Source organism: Bos indicus, chromosome 21 (assembly GCF_029378745.1).
Source record: "Bos indicus isolate NIAB-ARS_2022 breed Sahiwal x Tharparkar chromosome 21, NIAB-ARS_B.indTharparkar_mat_pri_1.0, whole genome shotgun sequence".
Classification (NCBI taxonomy): Eukaryota; Metazoa; Chordata; class Mammalia; order Artiodactyla; family Bovidae; genus Bos; species Bos indicus.
The window spans coordinates 50,290,840-50,317,335 of NC_091780.1; the positions used below are offsets into that span (position 1 = coordinate 50,290,840).

Genomic DNA, 26,496 nt, shown 5'->3' on the forward strand with positions numbered 1-26,496 from the left:
ATGGAGAGCCTAGACTTGCCAGGAGTGGGACTGACGGCCCAGCCAACTGTCAGCGATTCTACAACAGGGAAAGGTGTGGAGCCAGCAGCAATGGGATTCGTGGGTGCACACAATGGGTGGCAGGTAGTATCCTGGTGACAGCTCCTGAGAAGGAAAAGGCAGTGGCTGTTTTTACAGAAGTACTGATTCAGTTCCTCCTACCTCACACTACAGCTTAGAGCTGGATCTAGGGCTTCTACTCCAACAACCAGGGAGCAGACCCTGCATCAACATGGCTGTGAACGGCCAGAGAGCAAAGTGAAGACACCACCAACATCCAGTGTAGGCTCTCATCACCACAACACCAAACACACCCCTATCAAGGGGATAATGGCCAGGACATTCTGATGAAAGGCATGGCAGGCATCTACAACAAAGGGCACCGGCAACCAAAAATACTGGACTCACCACACAGTCTACATCAGGAAGCTCCCACATAAAAACAGCCCTTAGAGGCCACAGTAGATAACCGTTTCTCCTAAATTCAGAGTAAGAGAAATTTAAATAAAATGAAAAAGCAGAGGAACTACTACCAACTAAAAGAACAAGAGAAACCCCCTGAAAGAACAAACAATGAAACAGACCACACCAGTCTACCAGACCCCGATTTCAAACAGCAGGTAATAAAGATGCTAAAGTAATTAAGAATGATTATAAAAAGAAATGCAGATCACTGTAACAAGGAACTAGAAACTATAAGGAGGAGCCAATTAAAATTAGACAACTCAATTGCCAAAATAAAAAACAAGCTAAAGGCAACGAATAGTACACTAAATAATGAAGAATGAATAATCATCTGGCAAACAGAATAATGGAAATCATCCAATTAGACAGATAAAAAATGAAAGCAACACATGAGATTCTATGAGATACTTAATAATATAATGCATGGTAAGGTACTCAAATAGGTATTCCAGAAGGAAGAGAAAAAGAAAAGGGGATCATAAATGTATTTGAAGAACTTATGACTGAAAACTTCCCAAACCTAAAGAAGGAAACATATATCCAGGAACAGGAAGCACAGAGGGTCCCAAAGATGAAAAAGACTCACACCAAGACATATCATAATTAAAACGGCAAAGTTAAAGATAATTAGAGGATTCTTAACGCAGAAAGACAAATAAAGAGTTACTACTGGATGCTTGGGGCTGGTGCACTGGGACGACCCAGAGGGATGGTATGGGGAGGGAGGAGGGAGGAGGGTTCAGGATGGGGAACACATGTATACCTGTGGAGGATTCATTTCGATATTTTGCAAAGCTAATACAATATTGTAAAGTTTAAAAAAAAAATAAAATTAAAAAAAAAAAGAGTTACTTACAAGGAAACCTCCATAAGGCTATCAGTTGATTTCTCTGTAGAAACTTCACAGAAAAGAAAGATATTCAAAGTCATGAAAGTGGAAAACCTGAAATCTAGGATACCCTACTCAGTAAGATTATTATTTAGAATAGAAGCAGAAACTAAGAATTTATCAGACAAGAAAAAACTAAAAGAATATAATATTTAATCCAATCTAAAAACAACACCTAAAGATCTACCCTAAATAGAGAAATAAGAATCTATATGAAAAAGAAAAACATAATATGAAAGGCAAATATATAAAAGGACTGAAGATCACTTAAATCAGAACACAGATTAATAAAACAGTCAGAATTGTGTAAAAGAGACAAGTACAATTAATGGCAAAAAGATGTAAAACAAAAAATAAAAAAAAAATTGGGAGAGAAAAGTAAAAACTGTAGATTTTACAGAATGTATTTGAACTTATATGACTATCAGTCTGAAGCTGGTAGACAAAGCTATGGGTAACCACAAATCCAACAGTTAGAACTCTGTATGGAACAACTGACTGTCTCAAGACTGAGAAAGGAGTACGTCAGGGCTGTCTGCTGTCACCCTGTTTGTTTAACCTGTATGCTGAGCACATCATGAGAAATGCCAGGCTGAATGAGTTACAAGCTGGAATCAAGATAGATGGGAGAAACAGCAAAACCTCAGATATGTGAATGATACCACTCTAAAGGCAGAAAGCGAAGAGGAAGTAAAGAACCTCTTGATGAGAGTGAAGGAGGAGAGTGAAAAAGCTGGCTTAAAACTAAATATTAAAAAAACTAACATCATGGCATCAGGTCTCATTACTTCATGGCAAATTAGAAGGGGAAAAGGTGGATGCAGTGACAGATTTTCTCTTTTGGGGCCCTAAAGTCACTGTGGATGGTGACTGCAGCCATGAAATCAGATGATTCCTTCTTAGCAGGAAAGCTATGGCAAACCAAGACATGGTGTTGGAAAGCAAAGACATCACTCTGCCAACAAAGGTCTCAGTGGTCACATATGGTTTTGAGAGCTGGACTGTCAAGAAGACAGAGTGCAAGAATTGATGCCTTTGAATTGTGGTGCTGGAGAAGACTCGTGAGCGCCCCTTGGACAGCAAGGAGATCAAAATAGTCACTCTTTAAGGAAACCAACCCTGAATACTCACTGGAAGGACTGATGCTGAAATTGAAGCTCCAGTATTTTGTGGATGTGAAGAGCCAACTCATTAGAAAAGTCCCTAGTGCTGGGAAAGATTGAGGGCAGGAGGAGAAGAAGGCGTCAGAGGATGATAGATGGCTGGATGACATCACCAATACAATGGACACAAACTTGGGCAAACTCCAGGAGATGGTGAGGGACAGGGAAGTGCTGCAGTTCATGGTATTGAAAAGAGCTGACATGACTGGGTGACTGAACAACCACCACCACAAATCAAAAGCATAAATAGAATCACAAACATCAAAAAAAAAAAAAAAAGTAAGTTAAGCGTATAATGGACACAATGCTTCAATCAAAAGACAGAGAGTGGAAGACTGAATAGCAAAGCAAGTACCTATAATATGCTGCCCTAGAGTAGACTCCATTTCTGGTGAAAGACACACACAAATTGAAAGTGAGATGATGGAAAAAGATATTTCTTGCAAACAGAAATGACACAAAAGTGGGAGTAGTAATATTCAAACAGACAAAACAGACTTAAATCAAAGTCCAAAAACAGACAAAGAAGGCCGCTCTGTAATGGTAAAAAGATCAATACAAGAAGAGGACAGTATGCTTGTTAACACATAGGCACATAATTCAGAAGCACCTAAAGATATAAAACAAATCCTAAGAGACGAGAATAAGAAACTGACAGGAACACAGTAATGATGGAGACTTTGTCACCACACTGACATCAGTGAACAGATATTCCAGACAGAATGTCAACAAGGCAATAGGGGTCATAAATAACAATAGAAGCGTTTGACTTACTTGATATCTACTGGACACTACATCCAAAGACAACAGAATACACATGCTTTTCAAGTGCTCATTGAATATTCTCTAGCACAGACCACACACTAGTATACAAAACAAGCCTCAACAAATTTAAGAGAACAGAAGTTATTTCAATCATCTTTTTTGATCACAATTGTATGAAATTAAAAACCAACTACAGAAAGAGAAACAAGGAAAAAAATCTGATTGTATGGAGGCTAAAAAACATGATAGTAAAAAACCAATGGGTCATTGATGAAATCAAAGAAGAAATCATAAAATACTCAGAGACAAAAAACAATGAAAACAAAACTTTACAAAAATCTATGCATTAAAAAACAGTTCTAAGAGGAATATTCATAGTGATACAGGCCTTTCCCAATAAATTAAAAAAAAAAAAAACACGCAAACAACCATATCCTAACACCTATAAGAATTAGCAAATGAACAAACAAAAACCAGATTCAGCAGAAGGAAGAAAATAATAAAGATCAGAGAGGAAATGAATAACACAGAGATTAAAAGAACAATAGTAAAGATCAATAAAACCAAGAGCTAATTTTTGAAAGGACAAATTGACAAACACTTAGCTAGGCTAAAAGAGAAAACAGAGAAAAGAAGAAAAGAGAGAGGATCCAAATACACAGGAAATGAATGATGAGGCATAGTAAATACTTCAGAAATAAAAAAAGAAAATCATAAGAAAATACTGTGAAGAATTATAGGCCAGTGAGTTGAAGAACCTAGAAGAAATGGATATGTTTCAGAAACATACAGTCTTTCAAATTGAGTCAATAAACAGATAATTTGAACAGATCAATCACTAGAAGTAAAACCTGATCTGCAAAAAATCAACCAAACCAACCACCCCCACCCCAGCTCCTTGTACACAAAAGTTCAAGACCAGATGGCTTCACTGGGGAATTCTACCAAACATACAAAGAAGACCTAACACTGATCCTTCTCAAACTCTTCCAAAAGACTGAAGAGTAGGGAACACTCCCAAAGTCACCCTATGATGCTACCATCACCCTATCAAAACCAAATTTTGATGAATATAGATGCAAGTATCCAATAAAATATTAGCAAACTGAAACCAACAACACACAGAAAGGATCATAATACACTATAGTCAAGTTGAATTCATTCCAGGTTGAAAGGATGGTTCCTCACATGTGAATTAAAGTGATATCCCACGTCAAGAGGAGGAAAAAAAACCCATATAATGATCTCAATAGATAAAGAAAATGTGAGACTGTGATTAAAAAAGCCCTCATCAAATTGGGTAGAGAGTGAACACATCTCGACATAATAAAAGCCATTTATGATAAACCCACAGTCAATATAATACTCAGTGGTGAAAAGTTGAAAGCCTTTCCACTAAATTCTGGAACAAAACAAGGAAGCTGACTCTCACCATGTCTATTCAACATAGTATTGGAAGTCCTAGCCAAGTGATCAGATAAGAAATAAAAAGTAATCAAATTAGAATGGAAGAGGTAAAATTGTCATTATATGTAAATGACATGATACTCTATATAGAAAATCCTAAATTCCCCACACTAAAATTATTAGAAGTGAGAAATGAATTCAGTAAGGTAGATTAATGCAAGATTAATATACAGAAATTTGTTGCATTTCATTACACTAACAATCAAATATCAAAGTAAAAAAAAAAACCCATTTAAAACCACATCAAAAAAATACCTATGAATAGCCTAACCAAGGATGTAAAAGACCTATAAACTGAGAACTATAAAACACTGGTATAGAAAATTATAGAAGATTCAAGGAAATGGAAAGATATTCCATGCTTTTGAATTAGAAGAAATAATACTGTTAAAATGGCCATACAACCCAACATAGTCTACAGATTTAATGTGATCCCTATCAAATTACCTAAAACATTTTCCACAGAATTTGAACAAATAATCATAAAATTTAAACAGAACCACAAAAGACCAGAATTATCAAAATAATCCTAAGAAAAAAGAACAGTAGACATAACTCTCCAGTTTCCTTCAGAAAAAGCTGGAGACATAACCACCGCCCCCCCACACTTCAGACAATAGGGCAAAGCTACAGTAATCAAAATAGTGTTTTATTGGCACAAAAATAGACATACAAATGGAACAGAACAGAGACCAGAAATAAACCCCACACTTATGATCAGTTAATCTTTGCAAAGAACACAAGAATAAACAATGGAGAAAAGACAGTCTTTCAGCAAGTGGTGTAGGGAAAGCTGGACTGTCTCATGAAAATCAATGAAATTAGAATACCCCTCACACCATACACCAGGATTCTCTGATAGCTCAGTTGGTAAAGAATCTGCCTGCAATGCAGGAGACCCAGGTTCAATTCCTGGGTCAGGAAGATCTCCTGAAGAAGGGATAGGCTACCCACTCCAGTACTCTGGCCTAGAGAATTCCATGGACTGTATAGTCTATGGGGTCACAAAGAGTCAGACATGACTGAGCGACCTTCACTTTCACATTACTATCACACCATATACAAAAATAAATTAAAAATATTTTAAAGGGCTAAATAAAAGGCACAAACTCCTAAAAGAGAACAGAGGCAAAACATTCTTGGCCAGAATTGTAGTAATTTTTTCTTTGATCCGTTTCCCAAGGCAAAATAAATAAAAGCAAAAGTAAACAAATGGGAGCTAATCAAGCACAAGCTTTTGTGCAGTAAAGGAAACCATAAACAAAAAGACAATCTACAGACTGGGAGAAAATATTTGCAAACAATATGACTGCTGCTGCTGCTGCTGCAAAGTCGCTTCAGTCGTGTCCGACTCTGTGCGACGCCATAGATGGCAGCCCACCAGGCTCCCCCATCCCTGTGATTCTCCAGACAAGAACACTGGAGTGGGTTGCCATTTCCTTCTCCAATGCATGAAAGTGGAAAGTGAAAGTGAAGTTGCTCAGTCGTGTCCAACCCTCAGTGACCCCATGGATTGGAGCCTACCAGGCTCCTCCATCCATGGGATTTTCCAGGCAGGAGTACTGCAGTGGGTTGCCATTTCCTTCTCCAATGCATGAAAGTGAAAAGTGAAAGTGAAGTCGCTCAGTCGTGTCCGACTCTTAGTGACCCCATGGACTGCAGCCTACCAGGCTCCTCTGTCCATGGGATTTTCCAGGCAAGAGTGCTAGAGCGGGGTGCCATTGCCTTCTCCCAAACAATATGACTACAAGGGGTTAATTTCCAAAGTATACAAACAGCTCATATGGCTCAATATTAAACAAGCAAACAAACAACCCAATCAAATAAAAAAAAGAGGGGGGGGCAAAGACCTGGACAGACTTTTTCAAAGAAGACATACAAATGGCCAAGAGACACATGAAAAGATGCTCAACATTGCTACTAACTAGAGATGTGCAAATTTAAAACTATGATGAGGTATCACCTGAAACTGGTTAAAATGGCTATCTTCAAAAGTCTACAAATAATAAATGCTGGAGATGGTGTGTAGAAAAGGGAACCCTCCTAAACTGTGGATGGGAATGTAAACTGGTATAGCTACTATGGAGAACGGTATGGAGGTTCCTTAAAAAAACTAAAAATAAAGCTAATATATGATACAGCATCCCCACTCCTGGGATATATCTGGAAAAGATGAAAATTCTAACTTTAAAAGATACACACACCCCAATGTTCACTGCAGCACTATTTACAATAGCCAAGACATGGAAGCAAGGCAAGTGTCCATTGACAGATGAATGCATAAAGAAGTGACATATGTGTACAATGGAGTTTTAGTCAGCCTTAAAAAAGTATGAAATACTGCCATTTGCAACAACATGGGTGGATGCAGAGATTACCATGCAAATATTATATGATATCAGTTATATGTGGAATCTAAAAAGCAATACAATGAATCTATATCCAAAACAAAACAGACTCAGAGATAGAAAACACACATGGTTTCTAAAGAGGAAAGGAATGCTGGGATAAATTAGGAGTATGGGATTAGGAAATACAGACCACTACATATATATAACAGGTAAACAAAAGGAATTTACTGCATGGCACATTGAACTATACTCAATATACTGTAATAACCTGTAATAGAAAAAATCTGAGAAAGTGTGTATATATGTGTATTATATGTATGTGTGTATATATATACACAAATATATATATGTATGTTTGTGTATATATATATATATATATACACAAACATATATATATATATATGTATGTATAGCTGAATCACTTTGCTTTATATGTGTCGCTAACATGATATTGTAAGTCAACTACACTTGAACATAAGTTAAAGAAATAATATGAGTCTGTGTGGTATGTGGAAACTAAAGGAGCAATATGACACTCTCTTTAACTGTGAGCTCTATCACTTTCACTGAGAAAAATCAATTAATCCAGTTTTGCAAGTTTCCTTATCTATAAAATTCAGAAGAGATCAGTAAGATGATCTCTTCTAGTCTGAAAATAATTTTTTTCTTGAGTCAATGGATGTTAAATCAATTTATTTCCTACCAGCAGAGATTTTCTGGAATTAGAAAAATATCTGAGCTTGAAAAAGGTAGAATGTTTTAGTGAAGTTGCATACTTTGTGTATGTGTTCAATATATCTTTATTTTCCTCCCATAATTCACTCTTTTTAGTCAAATTAGTGAAGTTGGAAGGGGTTAGAAAAATGAAGTCAGAATTTCCTGTAGAATATCAAGGGTCAATTTTCAATGGTCTCAATTTCTTATCATGATGGAAAATCAAGACTGAGTCCACTCTGGGGGATGTTAGCTTCAATTTTCATATTGTAATTGTTTACTAGTGTGTATTAACAGATTTAAAGCTTTTACGAACTCATTACATCTCTTAAAAATAAAACACTGTAGACACTTGAACCCAGATTTTTAAACACGAAGATTTTTAAATTAAAGATTTTTAAATCCTTAAACACGAAGAAAAAGAAAAAAAAAAGGGGGGGCCACTATTTCTTTGAGAATTGTCTAAGTCAAATTTGGAATAGAAAATGTACAAGATGATGCTAAAGTATTTTATCTACAATAAATATAGGAAACTATACAGAATTATCAAGACTGTGAGATGGTCTGGGACCTGGACTCTCTCCAGGACGGTCGAACTGGATAAACCTCTCCTCAACCAACGGAATACAAACGAACTATAAAGGACTAAAAATAATTGCACACAAGTGCAGCTGGGGCAATTCTGAACAAAAAGGCCACACGCCAACCATCATTTTTTGAAGTGTGGAGCAAAAGCAGGCTACTGTGCATGATCCCTGAACATAGGACCGCCAAAGTGGTGGACAGACCACCCAAGCTATACCTCCTGCCCAATCCACTGATCGACTCCTGGCATTACTCTCTTTAAGGAGCTAGCTAACCTCCTCTTGGGGAATGAGCAAGAACAAAACTTCTTGTTTTTGTTTTCCCATGCTGCAGCATGGATCTAATAATGTCCTGCCTGAAGTCCTTGCTGGCCTTTTACCAACGTCTATTTATTAAAAAGTTCAAGGACCTAGGTCAGTACCATGTTTAGTGACCACTAAGGGATGCCCATGGAGCTTCTGTTTATCTTGCCCTTCATTGGGGGGACCTAGGCATTTCAGTCAGTTCAGTTCAGACGCTCAGCCATGTCCGACTCTTTGCAACACCATGAATTGCAGCATGCCAGGCCTCCCTGTCCATCACCAACTCCCGGAGTTCACTCAGACTCACGTCCATCGAGTCAGTGATGCCATCCAGCCATCTCATCCTCTGTCATCCCCTTCTCCTCCTGCCCCCAATCCCTCCCAGCATCAGAGTCTTTTCCAATGAGTCAACTCTTCCCATGAAGTGGCCAAAGTACTGGAGTTTCAGCTTTAGCATCATTCCTTCCAAATAAATCCCAGGGCTGATCTCCTTCAGAATGGACTGGTTGGATCTCCTTGCAGTCCAAGGGACTCTCAAGAGTCTTCTCCAACACCACAGTTCAAAAGCATCCATTCTTTGGCGCTCAGCTTTGTTCACAGTCCAACTCTCACATCCATACATGACCACTGGAAAAACCATAGCCTTGACTAGATGGACCTTTGTTGGCAAAGTAATGTCTCTGCTTTTCAATATGCTATCTAGGTTGGTCATAACTTTTCTTCCAAGGAGTAAGTGTCTTTTAATTTCATGGCTTGCAGTCACCATCTGCAGTGATTTTGGAGCCCCCAAAAATAAAGTCTGACACTGTCAGACTTTATCTATTTTCCCCATCTATTTCCCATGAAGTAATGGGACCAAACGCCATGATCTTAGTTTTATGAATGATGAGTTTTAAGCCAACTTTTTCACTCTCCTTTTTCACTTTCATCAAGAGGCTTTTTAGTTCCTCTTCACTTTCTGTCATAAGGGTGGTGTCATCTGCCTATCCGAGGTTGTTGAGATTTCTCCCGGCAATCTTGATTCCAGCTTGCACTTCTTCCAGCCCAGCATTTCTCATGATGTACTCTGCATAGAAGTTAAATAAGCAGGGTGACAATATACAGCCTTGATGTACTCCTTTTCCTATTTGGAACCAGTCTGTTGTTCCATGTCCAGTTGTAACTGTTGCTTCCTGACCTGCATACAAATTTCTCAAGAGGCAGATCAGGTGGTCTGGTATTCCCATCTCTTTCAGAATTTTCCACAGTTTATTGTGATCCACACAGTCAAAGGCTTTGGCATAGTCAATAAGGCAGAAATAGATGCTTTTCTGGAACTCTCTTGCTTTTTCCATGATCCAGCGGATATTGGCAATTTGGTCTCTGGTTCCTCGGCCTTTTCTAAAACCAGCTTGAACATCTGGAAGTTCACAGTTCACGTATTGCTGAAGCCTGGCTTGGAGAATTTTGAGCATTACTTTACTAGCATGTGAGATCAGTGCACTTGTGCGGTAGTTTGAGCATTCTTTGGCATTGCCTTTCTTTGGGATTGGAATGAAAACTGAGCTTTTCCAGTCCTGTGGCCACTGCTGAGTTTTCCAAATTTGCTGGCATATTGAGTGCTGCACTTTCACAGCATCATCTCATCTTTTAGGGTATGAAATAGCTCAACTGGAATTCCATCACTTCCACTAGCTTTGTTCATAGTGATGCTTTCTAAGGCCCAACTGACTTCACATTCCAGGATGTCTGGCTCTAGGTCAGTGATCACACCATCGTGATTACCTGGGTCGTGAAGCTCTTTTTTGTACAGTTCTTCTGTGTATTCTTGCCATCTCTTCTTAATATCTTCTGCTTCTATTAGGTCCATACCATTTCTGTCCTTTATCAAGCCCATCTTCGCATGAAATGTTCCCTTTGGTATCTCTAATTTTCTTGAAGAGATCTCTAGTCTTTCCCATTCTGTTGTTTTCCTCTATTTCTTTGCATTGATCGCTGAGGAAGGCTTTCTTATCTCTCCTTGCTATTCTTTGGAACTCTGCATTCAGATGCTTATATCTTTCCTTTTCTCCTTTGCTTTTTGCTTCTCTTCTTTTCACAGCTACTTGTAAGGCCTCCCCAGACAGCCATTTTGCTTTTTTCATTTCTTTTCCAGCATTTAAGGACTGACAAATACAGCTTCTTCTCAGCTGACAAGTGGCCACCTAAACCTTTTGCCTCAGTTTCACTGCATTTGGTAAGCCTGCCATCAGGCCCCAGAACTCTCATCCAGGCACCATTTGTGCCTTCCCCTTGGTCCTTTCCCCTCTCTTCATCTCTACTTCTTTTCCTGTCCTCTCCTTCCGAGAAAGTGGATGTGACACTAGGCTTCCTTGATTGACAACAGCTCACAATGGCAGGTGACAAGCAGAAGTGAGAGAGGCTCACCTCATACTGTAAAGATCTTGGCCCAGCGGCCTCTCCCTCATGGGAGATTTAAGAGTGATAGAGGTTCAACACTCATTATCAAGTAGTGGCTATAAGTCCAATCATCACAAAATTCTCATTCCTCCCAAGACCCCCCCTACCCCATCACCAAAAGTAGTTGTATCAGAAACAGGCTGAAGCAGTTAGACTTTTCTGTGTGAAATGGTTGGTTCCTGGCCTTTCAGAAAATTGGAAGTGCCTGCATAGGTACCCACAGAGGGGTGGTTTAAATGGTAATCTCATTCTCTCTCTGACTCTCCCTCTGACTCTCCCTTGGTCTCCAAACCTACACTCCTGTCCCTTGCATTTGGACACTCCATACTGGGTCACCCTCTTCATGACCCCTAACATCTTTCTGTTTTGTGTCACCAACTCTGAGGAAGGGAATCCTATGATCTCCTTTGCCATCTTCCTCTTTGGTTTTGTTACTCTAGTCTCGAGGGCTCCCTCCATCCCCGCCAGGATCTCTAGTTGTCAGACCTCAGATTTATATGTAAATATGGAAAATGCATAAGCAACCCATTCCAGTGGTCTTGCCTGAGAAATACCCTGGACAGAGGAGCCTGGCAGGTTACAGTCCACGGGGTCGCAAAAGAGTCACACATGACTTTTAGCTACGAAACAACAATAACAAGACCCCAGTCTAAGAAATTCCTACTGTGTGTTTGTGTAGCCTCTCTTTCCATTTCTTCAAAAGACTGGGAGGCAGAACTTGTCACAGATCACTGCTTCCAGTGGCTAACCAGCCATTAGCTCAGCAAGTCTCCTCCTCAGAAACCTGTTTACTCCCCTTTAACACGACTTACAGCCTCTCGACCCACCCCTTCCTTACCGTTTCAAGTCAGAAGTTCCCAAATCAGAGATCCCAGTGCTGTCCCTAATCAGGTTTAAAATTAGTTCTCACTTTTGCTTCACAGAGCCTTTATCTGTTCCACAAATAGCTGACAGAAATGGGGCAAGTACTAGACTGCATGTCCCTTTCCCAGTGGGAGAACAGGAATCTATAAGGATAGGTTTGGCAGGTTCTTGGGAGAACCCCAAGTTTAGGGATGGGATTATGAGTTTTGGATTAAGGTTCCTCCTGACCTGACAGGACATCACAATTATTCTTGCCCGTGGTTACACCTCAGGTGATACGAATGGATACAAGGAAGGCCAGAGAACAAGCAGATAGCCTAATGGCAACAAATCTGCACCACCAGATTTATCAAACAGGGGGGGCCCAATCCCAGATCATGACCCACAACAGGACTATGAAGACCCACGTGCGCAAGGCTAGTATGAGACATTATATTACTTGTGTATCAGAAAGAATGAAACTTGTATGGTGAACCTGGTAAACTATGATAAGGTCTGCTAAGTTACACAGCAAAGAGATGAAACCCAGGCAGTCTTCATGAGCCAGGTGACAGGGGCATTCAGGAAGCACACTGAGACAGACCCTGATTCTGCAGAAGGGAGGCTGACACTGGCTCTGCATTTTATCACCCAGTCTGCTCCTGACATCAGGAGACAATTTAAAAAGCTTGAGTCTGGGCCCCAAACCTCATGTCAACCCTGGCAGAAGAGCTCCTCAAGGTCTATAATAACTGAGATTTGACGGAGGAAATAAGAACAGGATAGGACATTTGTAAAGAAAACAAAACTTTTGGTTGCTCTAATTCACCCATCACCTTGAGGGGACCCTAGAGGCCAAGAAGACCAAAAAAAAAAAAAAAAAGAGGAGAAGCCTCCTGGGCCAAAATCAGTGCACCTTCTCTCAAAAGGAGGGCACTAGGAAGAGGGATGTCCCATGTGCCCTCCTGTGAGATGCCAGAAGGACAATCCTAACTGGCTCCAGTTCCTCCCAAATTTCTCAGGTTCCTACACATGGATGGATGGGCCTGAAGTGCCCAGCCTAACCCTACTCAATCCATCCTTATCATTCCAGCAGAGCTTTGGGTCACTCTTGATGTGGCAGGAAGGAGAATGGAATTCCTTATGAACACTGGAACTGCCTGCTCTGTTCTGACTTGGCTGGCTGGCCACGTCTCCAACTATGGCTGTATTGTGTTGGGAGTTAATGGACAGACAAATCTAAGGTGATTAATATTTCCTTTTACCTAATATTATTGCTCATTCATTTTTGTATATGTCAGAATGACTGTCCCCCGCTTCAAAAGGAAGAGACTTACTAAATAAAATGGGACACATTATTTTCTTAGAACAAGGTGAGATTCAACAGATGACAAACCAGAGCAGGAATACACCTATTCGTGACCTCAGACAGCTTGCCTGCTGATCCCTAAGGTGTTTCCCAAGGACTTTAACAGGTAGACTTGGGGGACTGAGATAGTTCTGTGCCAGGAAGGGTGAAATGTGCTTCCTTGATAGAAGATTACAGGGACGGAGAGAAGATGGTGGAGTAGAAAGACATGAGCTCACCTCTTCTTAAGAAAGGTGAGCTTACAAAACCACAACTAACTGCTTAAAAACCATTGGCAAAAAATGTTAAGCCTATGAAAAAAATATCCTATACCCAAAGACAAGTCTTAATATATCAAACCCTTTAGCCACAAACTGGAAGTAGGAAAAACCACCAGGCCATTCAGGTATGACCTAATCAAATCCCTTATGATCGTACAGTGGAAGTGACGAATAGATCCAAGGGATTAGATCTGGTAGACAGAGAGCCTGAAGAACTGTGGATGGAGGTTCGTAAGGCAGTGACCAAATCCTTCCCCAAGAAAAAGAAATTCAACAAGGAAAAATGGTTGTCTGAGGAGGCCTTACAAATAGTTGAGAAAAGAGAAGTGAAAGGCAAAGGAGAGATGGAAAGATATACCCATCTGAATGCAGAGTTCCAAAGAATAGCACAGATAAGTCTTAAGTGAACAATGCAAAGAAAGAGAAGAAACCAATAGAATGGGAAAGACTAGAGATCTCTTCAGGAAAATTAGAGATACCAAGGGAACATTTCAGGCAAAGATGGGCACAATAAAGGACAGAAATGGTATGGACTGAAAAGAAGTAGAAGATATTAAGAAGAGGTGGCAAGAACACATAGATGAACTGTACAAAAAAGGTCTTCATGACCCAGATAACCACAATGGTGTGATCACTCACCTAGAGCCAGTATTTCTGGTGTGTGAAGTCAAGTGGACCTTAGGAAGCATTACTACAAACAAAGCTAGTGGAGGTGATGGAATTCCAGTTGAGCTATTTCAAATCCTAAAGGATGATGCTGTTAAAGTGCCACATTCAATATGCTAGCATACCTGGAAAACTCAGCCGTGGCCACAGGACTGGAAAAGGTCAGTTTTCTTTCCAATCCTAAAGAAGGGCAATGCCAAAGAATGTTCAAATGACCTCACAATTGTGCTTGTTTCACATGCTAGTGAGGTAATTCTCAAAATCCTTCAAGCTAGGCTTCAGCAGTACATGAACCAAGAACTTCCAGACGTTCAAGCTGGATTTAGAAAAGGCAGAGGAACCAGGTATAACATGGCCAACATCCAGGACCAGATGGCTTCACAGGCAAATTCTATCAAATATTTAGAGAAGAGTTAGTACCTATCCTGACACTGTTCCAAAAATTGCAGAGGAAGGAACACTCCCAAACTCATTCTATGAGGCCACCATCACATTAATACCAAAACCAGACAAAGATGCCACAGAAAAAGAAAATACCAGGTCAATAATATCACTGATGAACACAGACACAAAAATGCTCAACAAAATCCTAGCAAATCAAATTTAACAATACACTTAAGGGATCAAATACCATGACCAAGTGAAACTTATCCCAATATCTCTGATATTTTTCAATATCTGCAAATCAATCAGTGTGATACAGCACAACAAACTGAAGAATAAAAACTATATGATCATCTCCATAAATGCATAAGAAACTTTTGACAAAATCTAGCACCCATTTATGATAAAAACTCTGCAGAAAGGTAACACACCTCAACACGAAAGTGAAAGTCACTCAGTCATGCCCAACTCTTTGTGACTCCATGGACTATACAGTCCATCAAATTCTCCAGGACAAAATACTGGAGTGGGTAGCAGTTCCCATCTCCAGGCGATCTTTCCCACCCAGGGATAGAACCCAGGTCGCCCACATTGCAGGTAGATTCTTTACCAGAGCCACAAAGGAAGCCCAAGAATACTGGAATGGGTGGCCTATGCTTTTTCTAGCAGATCTTCCTGACCCAGGAATCAAACCGGGGTCTCCTGCATTTCAGGTGGATTCTTTACAAACTGAGTTATCAGGGAAGCCCTTTACCTCAACATAGTAAAACTCATATAAGACAAACCTACAACTAATATCATGCTCAATGGGGAAAAACTGAAAACATTTCTTTTAAGGGGTACAACAAAATGTCCATTCCCTGGTCGTAACAATCATCGAAGAGAAAGAACATAACTCCAAACTGGACGAGAAGAAGTAAAACTGTCACTGTTAGCAGATAACATGATACTTTACATAAAAACTTCTACGGATGCTATCAGAAAACTACTAGAGTTCATCAATTAATTAGGTAGAGTTGCATAACACAACATTACCATACAGAAATCTCTTGCATTCCAACACACTAACAATGAAAGATCATAAAGAGAAATTAAGGAAACAATCCCATTTACCATCACATCAAAAAGAACAAATTACCTAGGAGTAAACCTACCTAAGGAAGCAAAAGACCCATAGTCAGAAAACTAGAACACACTGATAAAAGAAATAAAAATGACACAAACAAATAGAAAGATATACCACATTCTTGGATTGGAAGAATAAATATTGTTAAAATGACTATACTACTCAAAGCTATCTACAGAGTGAATGCAATCCCTGTGAAATTACTAAATGCATTTTTCACAGAAGTAGAATTAAAAAACTTTACATGTATGGAAACACAAAAGACCCTGAAAAGCTAAAGCAATCTTGGGAAAAAAATTGGAGCTGGAGGAATCAGGCTTCTTGACTTCAGACTATATTACAAAGCTACATTCATCAAGAGACTATGGTGCTCACACAAAAACAGAATTATGGATTGATGGAACAAGATAGAAAGTCCAGAGATAAACTCATGCACCTAGGGTCACCTAATGTGTGACAAAGGAGGTAAAAATATACAATGGAGAAAAGACCATCTCTTCAATAAGTGTTGCTGGGGAACTGGAGAGCTACGTGTAAAAAATGAAATTAGAATACTCTTTAACACTATCCATGAAACTAAACTCAAAATAGATTGAAGACCTAAATGCAAGGCCAGACACTAAAACTCTTAGAGGAAAGCATAGAATACACTTTGACATAAACTGCAGCAAGATCTTTTTAAATCCATCCCCTGGAGTGATGAAAATACAAACAAAAATAAACAACTAGGACCTAACAACAGCCGTCGGAATAGGAGAAAATATTTTCAAATGAAACAACTGACAAGGGATTAATATAAAAATATACGAACAGCTCATGCAGCTCACTATAGAAAAATATCAAAAAATGAGCAAAAGGTCCAAAGAGATATTTCTCCAAAGATGCCCTGCTGCTACTGCTAAGTTGCTTCAGTTGTGTCCAACTCTGTGCGACCCCATAGATGGCAGCCCACCAGGCTCCCCCGTCCCTGGGATTCTCCAGGCAAGAACACTGGAGTGGGTTGCCATTTCCCTTTCCAATGCATGAAAGTGAAAAGTGAAAGGGAAGTCGCTCAGTCGTGTCCGACTCTAGCGACCCCATGGACTGCAGCCCACCAGGCTCCTCCATCCATGGGATTTTCCAGGCAAAAGTACTGGAGTGGGGTGCCATTGCCTTCTCCGCAAGATGCCCTACAGATGACCAAAAAGTACATGAAAAGATGCTCAACATCATTAATTATTAGACAAATGAAAATCAAAACAACAAAGTATCTCCTCATATCCATCAGAAAGGCCGTCATCAAAAAACTCTACAAACGATAAATGCTGGAGAAGATGTGAAGAAAAGGGAACCCTCCTATACTGCTGGGAGAAATAAATTGGTAGAGCCACTATGGAGAAGAGTTTGGAGATTCCTTAAAACACAAAATACAGAACTACCATATGATCCAGCAATCCCACGCCTGCACATATATCCAGAGGGAACTATAATTCAAAAAGACACATGCACTCCAATCTTCATTGCAGCACTATTTGCATTTAGTCAGGACATGGACGCGACCTAAATGTCTATCAATAGAAAAATGGAAAAAGGAGGAGTAGCACGAGTATACAATAGAATATTACTCAGTCATAAAAAAGAAAGAAATAATGCTATTTGCAGCAACATGAATGAACCTAGAGATGGTCATACTGAGTGAAATATGTCAGACAGAAAGACAAAGATATGGTATCACTTAAAAAATGGTAAAAATGGGCTTATCTAAAACAGAAATAGAGTTACAGATGTAGAAAACAAATATATAATTACCAGCATATAAGAGGTAGAAGGGATAAACTGGGAGGTTGGGATTGACACATACAGATGACTATATACAAAATAGATAACTAATAAGGACCTACTGTGTAGCACAGGGAAGTCTACTCAGTACTCTATAATGGCATATATGGTAAAGAATCTACAAAAAAAAAAGTGGATACATATATAACTGATTCAGTTGGCTGTACACCTGAGAGTAACAACACTGTAAAACAACTATACTTCAATAAAATTTTTAAAAAAATTAAAATAATATGGGTCAAGAAAAGGTGAAAAAATACACTAACCACAGATGGTGTGTATTAGTCACTCAGTCACGTCTGACTCTTTGTGACCCCATGGATTGTAGCCCGCCAGGCTCCTCTGTCCATGGAATTCTCCAGGCAAGAACACTGGGGTGGGTTGCCATTTCCTCCTCCAGGGGATCTTCCTGACCCAGGGATTGAACCCAGGTCTCCAGCATTGCAGACAGATTCTTTACTGACTAAGTCACCAGGGAAGAGAAGTTGAAGAAACAATCCCATTGACCATCACATCAAGAAGAACAAAATAGGGGCGTGTCTGCCTGTTGTGGTCAAGGCAGCTGCAGGCTCCAGTGTGGTAAGGCGAGTGGAGGAGCTTGGAGACCTGGCTCAGGCCCACATACAATAGCGAAGCTGCTGGCAAAGACAATCACTTTTTAATTCTGGCTTCTGCATTTCTAGAAAAACGGAAACTTTTATGTGAAGAAGACAAAGAATGTTCAAATCCATCAAATCAACAACTTTACAAACAGGCTATTTGGACATATTTTGTGGAGAACAAGCTAGTAGATGAAGATTTTCTTGAAGATACTGCACGAAAACATTTGATCAATTTTCTTTCAGAACCAGAAATTTTAAAGAAAATAATGTGCATCTAAAACATTGTAATTTCCTTGGGGATGAACTCCTGGAACGTATTCCTTGGAGATGAGGAGCTCTACTCTACAAGTATTGTCATTCTCTGACCATTCTCCTCTCTCTGAGGAGAGAATGGCTCAGAAGAAAATCCAACTTGCTTAAAAAGTACCTTGTTGATGGAATCAGTTACTTGCTACAAATGCTGAATTTTCGGTGTCCCATCCAGTTACATAAAGGTGTTTCTTTCCAAGACCTAGACACAGCTAATTAACTGAGTGAAGGAATATTTAGTGACATTCATTTGCTGGCTATGATGTACAGTGGAGAAACATGTTATTGCGGATTGAAGAACTGTGTAGATCAACAGCCTGAAAATCATGAAATTATTAAATGCCATCACCATGTTTCTCAGGAGGCAGGTCAGGTGATTGGTTTGGTATTTCCATCTCTAAGAATTTTCCACAGTTTGTTGAGATCCACACAGTCAAAAGCTTTGACATAGTCAATAAAGCAGAAGTAGATGTTTTTCTGGAACTCTCTTGCTTTTTCAGTGATCCAACAGATACTGGCAATTTGATCTCTGGTTTCTCTGCCTTTTCTAAATCCAGCTTGAACATGAACATGGAACATGTACCGGTGAACCCTGGCTTGGAGAATTTTGAGCATTACTTTACTAGCATGTGAGATGAGTGCAATTGTGTGGGAGTTTGGGCATTCTTTGGCATTGCCTTTCTTTGGGATTGGAATGAAAACTGGCTTTATCCAGTCCTGGGTCTATTGCTGTTTTCTAAATGTGCTGGCATATTGAGTGCAGCACTTTCACAGCCTCAGAAATCTGTATGCAGGTCAGGAAGCAACAGTTAGAACTGGACATGGAACAACAGACTGGTTCCAAATCAGGAAAGGAGTACGTCAAGGCTACATACTGTCACCCTGCTTATTTAACTTCTATGCAGAGTACATCATGAGAGACGCTGGGCTGGAGAAGCACAAGCTGGAATCAAGATTGCCGGGAGAAATATCAATAACCTCAGATATGCAGATGACACCAATCTTACGCAGAAAGTGAAGAACTAAAGACCCTTTTGATGAAAGTGAAAGAAGAGATTGAAAAGTTGGCTTAAAACTCAACATTCAGAAAACTAAGATCATGGCATTTGGTCCCATCACTTCATGGCAAATAGATGGGGAAACAGTGGAAACAGTTACAGACTTTATTTTTGGGGGCTTTAAAAACACTGCAGATGGTGACTGCAGCCATGTAAGTAAAAGATGCTTACTCCTTGGAAGAAAAGTTATGAGCAACCTAGACAGCTTATTAAAAAACAGACACATTACTTTGCCATAAAACATATGTCTAGTGAAAGCTATAGTCTTTCCAGTAGTCACGTATGGATGTGAGAGTTGGACTTAAAGCTGAGCACCGAAGAATTGATGCTTTTGAACTGTGGTGTTGGAGAAGACTCTTGAGAGATCCAACCAGTCCATCCTAAAGGTAATCAGTCTTGAATATTCATTGCAAGGACTGATGCTGAAGCTGAAACTCCAATTCTTTGGCCACCTGATACAAAGAACTGATTCATTTGAAAAGACCCTGATGTTGGGAAAGATTGAAGGCGGGAGAAGATGGCAACAGAGGATGAGATGGTTGGATGGCATCACTGACTCAATGGACATGAGTTTGAATAAACTTTGGGAGCTGGTGATGGACAGAGAGGCCTGGCATGCTGCAGTCCATGGGGTCGCAAAGAGTAGGACATGACTGAGCAACTGAACTTAACTGAACCGTTTTTTATTATATGTCCTTAAACTTGTGAAGGAATGCTTCTTTAATTTAAAAAAAAATGGCATTTATGTTATTCTAACTCCGTTTGAACTACTGATACCCTATAACTAACATTAAGGAGGAATCCATTTTATCTCTATAAATATTTCCTATTATTTATATTTTTTCTTATTTTGGTACAACACACATAACACAGAATTGAACATTTTAACTGTTTTTAGATCATTCTTTAGTTTCCCTATTTTGAAGTTGTCTGTGCTTCAGAGATTAAAATTATGTCACCTCTTTGCTTTGGATATATGCTATGGATATATTTAAAAATTGGCAAATAGAAAAATCGTGACTCAAATCCAGAACAGTATTTCCACAATAAGATAAATAATGAAAGATTTCACAAAAGAATTTTCATTTGTTTCACCACACACTACTAATTGCATTTAAAATTTTTAGTCTGTTAGGCATTTTATAAAAATTGTACAGTGATTTTCATATTTTGTTTAAAGGAATATGCATGGTTTATTAAACTAATAATGAAGATAATACCAAGTTAGGTTCATCTGCCATTAGTCATATCTCCAGGGCACATCTTTTAATACATTTTGAAATTTTAACAGTTTTTGTCTTTAATTTAGGGGTGAGTCTTAAAGTTCAGAAGCCTAACTTGGTATCCTGCTGACAGTCTGTCTGTCTATCCCAGTTCCTACTGTCATCTTGGGATGACCTGTATGATGCCCTGCCAATATCCTTGAGCTGTTTTGACTGGCTTCATCACATTCCAGGAACTTAACTATCATGGCCACACCACAGATACCACCATCCTGTTTCTCTTTCTGTAATCTTAAATTTCAAAAACTAATGAGATTCTCATCTTTCCAGCTTTTCACTTTCTCACTTAAACTAATTTTTCTCTCTTCTCTCTCTTTAGCTTCTTCACAGCTTCCTCCTCTTGCTGCCCGTTTTTCTCCTTACCATCACCGGCTTTCAGATTTTCTTCCTTCTCTGTCCAGCCTTGGCCTTATGCGACACCATATGAAGTACTCTCCGCAGCCCTTTCAAATTTATCTTCCCCTTGTCCTTCAACCTAATTATTATCATTCCCTCTTCCTTTCTGGAATGCTGAGTTCCACGTGAAGTTCCCATAGCTCCTCAAACTGGAGTCAAAGTATCTCGCCTTCAACTTTAGAAGAGCCCTCAGTGTAAACAAAGCCTTTCATCTGTTGCTAGCATGACCCCCGTCCCTTTTCCACTACGGCTAATCCAGACCTCTGATTTGCCTCTTCACTTTTCTCTGGCTCTTTGTTCCTTTCCGTATTACACGGCCCTCAGTCCTGTCTTACAGAAAACAGACTATAGGAGATCAGTGTCTGTCCCCACTTTGCTCTACTCATTTTCCCTCTTTTTAGAGGAAAAGAGGTCTCCTGCTTCTTATGGAAACCACTTTTCCTCTATGCTGGTTTTCTCCTTTTTCCTGGAGCTTCTTTTTTATTCAGCCAATACCCTGTAGGTATTGCTCTTTCCCAGAGTACCATCCTTTTTCTCTCTTTCATCCCTCTTCTCCCCTTTCCCTTCTTTGCTTTCTCCTTTTCTTGTTTTTCACTTACTCTAAATACAGTTGACCCTTGAAAAACACAGGCTTGAACTACACAGGTCTACTTAAACGTTATTTTTTTCAGTAGTAAATACCACAGCAGTACACAATCAGCGGTTGGTTGCATCTGAAGGAATCACAGATACGGAGGGTTACACTCGGATTTCTGACTGCCAGGAGGGTTGCACCCCTAACCCCCAGGTTGTCAAGGGTCAACTGTACTTTTACATGATGTTATTCACAGCCAAGGTTTTTACAACCTGTAATGTTAGGCTGACTCCCAGACTTACAGTCTGAATCCCTGCTTTTGCTCTCTTAACCTTCTTTCTAACTGCCTATTAAATATCTTCACTTAGGCATCCCCTAGTAATTTTAATTTCAATATTTTCAAACAACTAATCCTCGTCTTTCATCTAAAATCTTTACTGGTTCATGTTTTTTTCTTTTTTTTTGATCTTCCACAAAGCAGGGCAACACAGAAGGCTGTAACCTTCTTTCTTCCACCTACCTTGCCAGCCTCATCTCTGCAGATCTCGCTGTGTGATCATATTCTAGTTCAGTGCTCCTTAGGCTCCTTTTTGATAAACATTCTGATAGTCCCTCTTGGGACAAGGAGAATCTCTCCCTATCTCTCCTTGTTCATCCTTACACAGCTAAAAGGATGTTTAGTCTCCTTATCACTACACAGCTAAGAAGATGTTTATTTAACCTAACTTTTAACAGGTTTTGCTATGAAAATACCTTTGTGCTTTCTGAATATTTAAATCACAGATTGCCCACCCTCATCCCACCCTTTCTGGAGCATCATGATCAGTTGCACATATACCAGGTACTTCCCCCGGGTGCTGTGTGTTTTTCTCCCTCGATATTCTTGTGACTTCTGACTGGAATGCTCTGCCCTTCTTTGTGGCCAAGTGAATAGCTATTTAACTTTTGGAACTCAGCTCCAGTGATACTGTATTCAGAAGGCTTCTGCCAGCCCTTTTCAGTCAAAGTTACATGTTCCTTTGCTTTTACTCCTTGAATCTTTCATACTGATCACACTCTTTTACAGTCATTTTTTTAATGAGTTGGCAAACTATGTTTTAAAAATGTATCCTTATGCATAGCGCTTAATGAATGGCAGGCCCTTAGTACTGTTTTTTGAATTAATAAGAGATGTGATTCCTAAGTGCCGAACTTTGCCAGAAAAGGGTTACTGCTCTTGAATTTCAAACTTCCATGCCCTCTGTACCAGTGGTTGACAAGGCCAAGAGAGAATTATTCCTCAGAGGAGTAACGTATTATTTAGATTTAGAATTAGAGAAAAGAAGGGAACTTTGTCTTCAGAAGCTGGGAACTCATGTTGTCTTCGTGATCCTTTTGAAACACTTCACTTGGGTCTCTCACTGGTCAGGGCCCTAATGAGGGTGCTGGTGCTTCTTGTACAACGTTTTTATCCCCACACAATTGGAGAATAATTTGTAGATCATAGCAGTTACAATGCTTTCTACTCTGATGCATTACAAAACAATGAACAAAAGCCTGCTAAAGTCAATTCTGTTTCATTTAGAATGGATTAACTTCAAGATACCAAATATTCCACCTAAGGAAAGTACTATAATTCACTCATCAACAATTATTATGTATTTACTACATGCTAGGTTCACACTAGGTATTGAGAATACAGCTTTGTAAAAACCTGGAGTTTGCATTCTAATGGAGTAAGTTAATGCATTTTTAGAAATAAATGTGTAGTGCGGTGGGTGGTGAGGGCTTTGAAGAATAAAGCAGGGCATGGGGCTAGTGTGACTCTCGAGAAGGATGGTGTTTTATTTAAGGTGGCTGGGGAGGCACCTCAAAGCCCCTATCTACTTCAGCGTTTGTGTTGCTCCTCTGTTAAACACGATCAAATGTTCCAATACACATTCAGGATATTCATAGTTTCTCTTATGGAAGTTTTGATGCTGAAATGAATGAATCACTACCTAGGAACTTCTCATTTTGATCTCATTTAAAGTATTTCTCCCCAGTGTGGGGTTAACTAATGAGTAAATGACAATCTAAAAGCCTTGTAGAATTTATTACACTTGGAGTTTCTCTCCATTTCGAGCTCTTTGATAGTTACTAAAATTTTAACTCTGTTACAGCATTTTTCATAATCCTTAAATTCCATGGTTCTTTTCCAGTATGAATTTTCTTCTGTTAACTAGGCTTTGAGACTTAGGCTTATCTGCTTTGAGGCATTTACAGTGTTTCTAGCTAACAGGAATTGTTTGATGCTGATTAAGGTGCACATCATGACTGAATACTTTCCCTTATTTCTTCACATACAGCAGAGTGAGGTGAAAGTCATGGCTAAAACCTCACAATACAGTTTCCATTCTTGCCTTTACAATCCCACTGGGAATTCTCTGATGTTCTCTAAAGGGGGAATTATCTCTAAAGGCATTCTCAGATTCATTTTAACACCATTTTTTAAAAACCCACAGCTGGCTGATACACAAGTTGTAGATCACATGTAACTTTTCTCTCTCCACTTTCCAGGGCTCCTTTTTTTGGCTCCCATGAGGATATCCCTTCTGCTACAGAGTACAAGATTATGCAGTTCTCTAGTATAATCTCTTTGTATTATTTCTGAACACAATATGAGCTATCATGTTATGGAAGTATTACATTAATATACATTTAATATATCTATAATTAAAGTATTCATTATGTATTTGTGCTGCTGTTCCTTAATTTTTTTGTTTTCTTATTTGTAGTGAAAATTTCCAAGTAGAATGTTTTGGAGCATATAAAATTAAAAAAAAAAATAGTCCCATAAAAAAGAATAAAAGACCAAGGAATAAACAATGCTATGGTCACTCACCTAGAGCCAGACATCCTGGAATGTGAAATCAAGTGGGCCTTAGGAAGCATCACTATGAACAAAGCTAGTGGAGGTGATAGAATTCCAGTTGAGCTATTATTTCAAAACCTAAAAGATGATGCTATTAAAGTAATGCATTCAATATGCCAGCAAATTTGGAAAACACAGCATTGGCCACAGGACTGGAAAAGGTCAGTTTTCATTCTAATCCCTAAGAAGAGCAATGCCAAAGAATGTTCAAACTACTGCACAATTGCACTCATTTCACATGGCAGCAAAGTAATGCTCAAAATTCTCTAAGCCAGGCTTCCACAGTACGTGAACCAAGAACTTCCATATGTCCCACACTTAGAAAAGGCAGAGGAACCAGAGATCAAATTGCCAACATCCGTTGGATTATCGAAAAAGCAAGAGACTTCCAGAAAAACATCTATTTCTGCTTTATTGACTATGCCAAAGCCTTTGACTGTGTGGATCACAACAAACTGGAAAATTCTTCAAGAGGAGGAAATACCAGGCCACCTGACCTGCCTCCTGAGAAATCTGTATGCAGGTCAAGAAGCAACATTTAGAACGAGACATGGAACAAAGGATTGTTTCCAAATTGTTAATCAAGTATACTCTGCTATTAAATAAAAATTTTTTAAAAATAGGATTAACACCTAAGAGAAAATACCCCTGGAAGATACAGTATCCTTTAAAGCCCTAGAACCTAAAGGGGATCCAACCATTGCTCACCAAATTCTGAAAACACAAACTCATTAGGCTCTGCAAATTCCCTTGCAACACCCTGATTCTCCCTCTTCCAAAGCCTAGTGGGGATTACTAGTTTGTGCAAGACATAGGAGCTATAAATGAGTCATCCCTATTCACCCAGTGGTATCAAACCCGTGCAGCCTACTCACCCAAATGCCTGGGAGTGCTCAGTGTTCTGTGTTGGACTTACAGGGTATATTCTTCCGTATCCCCTTGCCTCGGTACTCAGTACCTTTTTGTCTTTGAATGGTGGGACCCTGACACTCTGGAAGCTACTTGATACAATTGGCCAGTGCTTCCACAGGATTTTTGAGACAGCCCTCCTCTCTTCGAAAATGCTTTAACAGAGTAGTTGAAAGAGAATGGAAGTCAGTTAAAAAATCTTGATGACTTACTGATCAGTTATGAGACAAAACAAGATTCAGATGAGAATACTGTTTAAGGTTTTAAGTTTTCTGGCAGAAAAGGGATATGAAGTCTCATATATCAGATCTCAAGGCTCAGGTCTCACAGTAGCAGATTCAACATTTAGGATTTGTTTTGACCCCGAGGTGAGAGCCCTGACCATAGATCAGAAGACAGCAATTAGTGCATTACTATCTTCAACCACAAAGATACAACTCTAAGGCTTTCCTGGGATGGCTAGGTACTGTTGTACCTGGACTCTGAATTATAGACTCAAAGCCAAAACTCTATATGAGACCTTGATGGGCGAAGAAAGGGAACCACTTCAATGGAACGAGGACCACCAGCAAGACTTCAAGAGTCTAAAGTCTGAATTGAGCAGAAAACCAGCACTGGGGCTTCAAAATTTAGACAAACCCTTTATCCTATAATGTCATGAGAATAGTTCTAGGTGTCCTGACCCAAAAGCTGGGGTCAAAGATTAGTAGCTTACTTTTTAAAACAACTGGACTCAGTAGCCCTGGGATGGTCAAGCTGCCTGTGGGTGGAGCAGCCACCCTGTTGGTTAACTAAAGCAACATTTATACATATTAACTTCTCATCAG

At 39.4% G+C, this 26,496-nt stretch overlaps 1 pseudogene; it reads left to right on the plus strand.

Annotated features, from left to right (window-relative positions):
- LOC139178326 (RAB7A-interacting MON1-CCZ1 complex subunit 1-like) lies at window positions 1-25,830 on the plus strand (annotated as a pseudogene).
- Window positions 25,831-26,496: the final 666 nt, after the last annotated feature.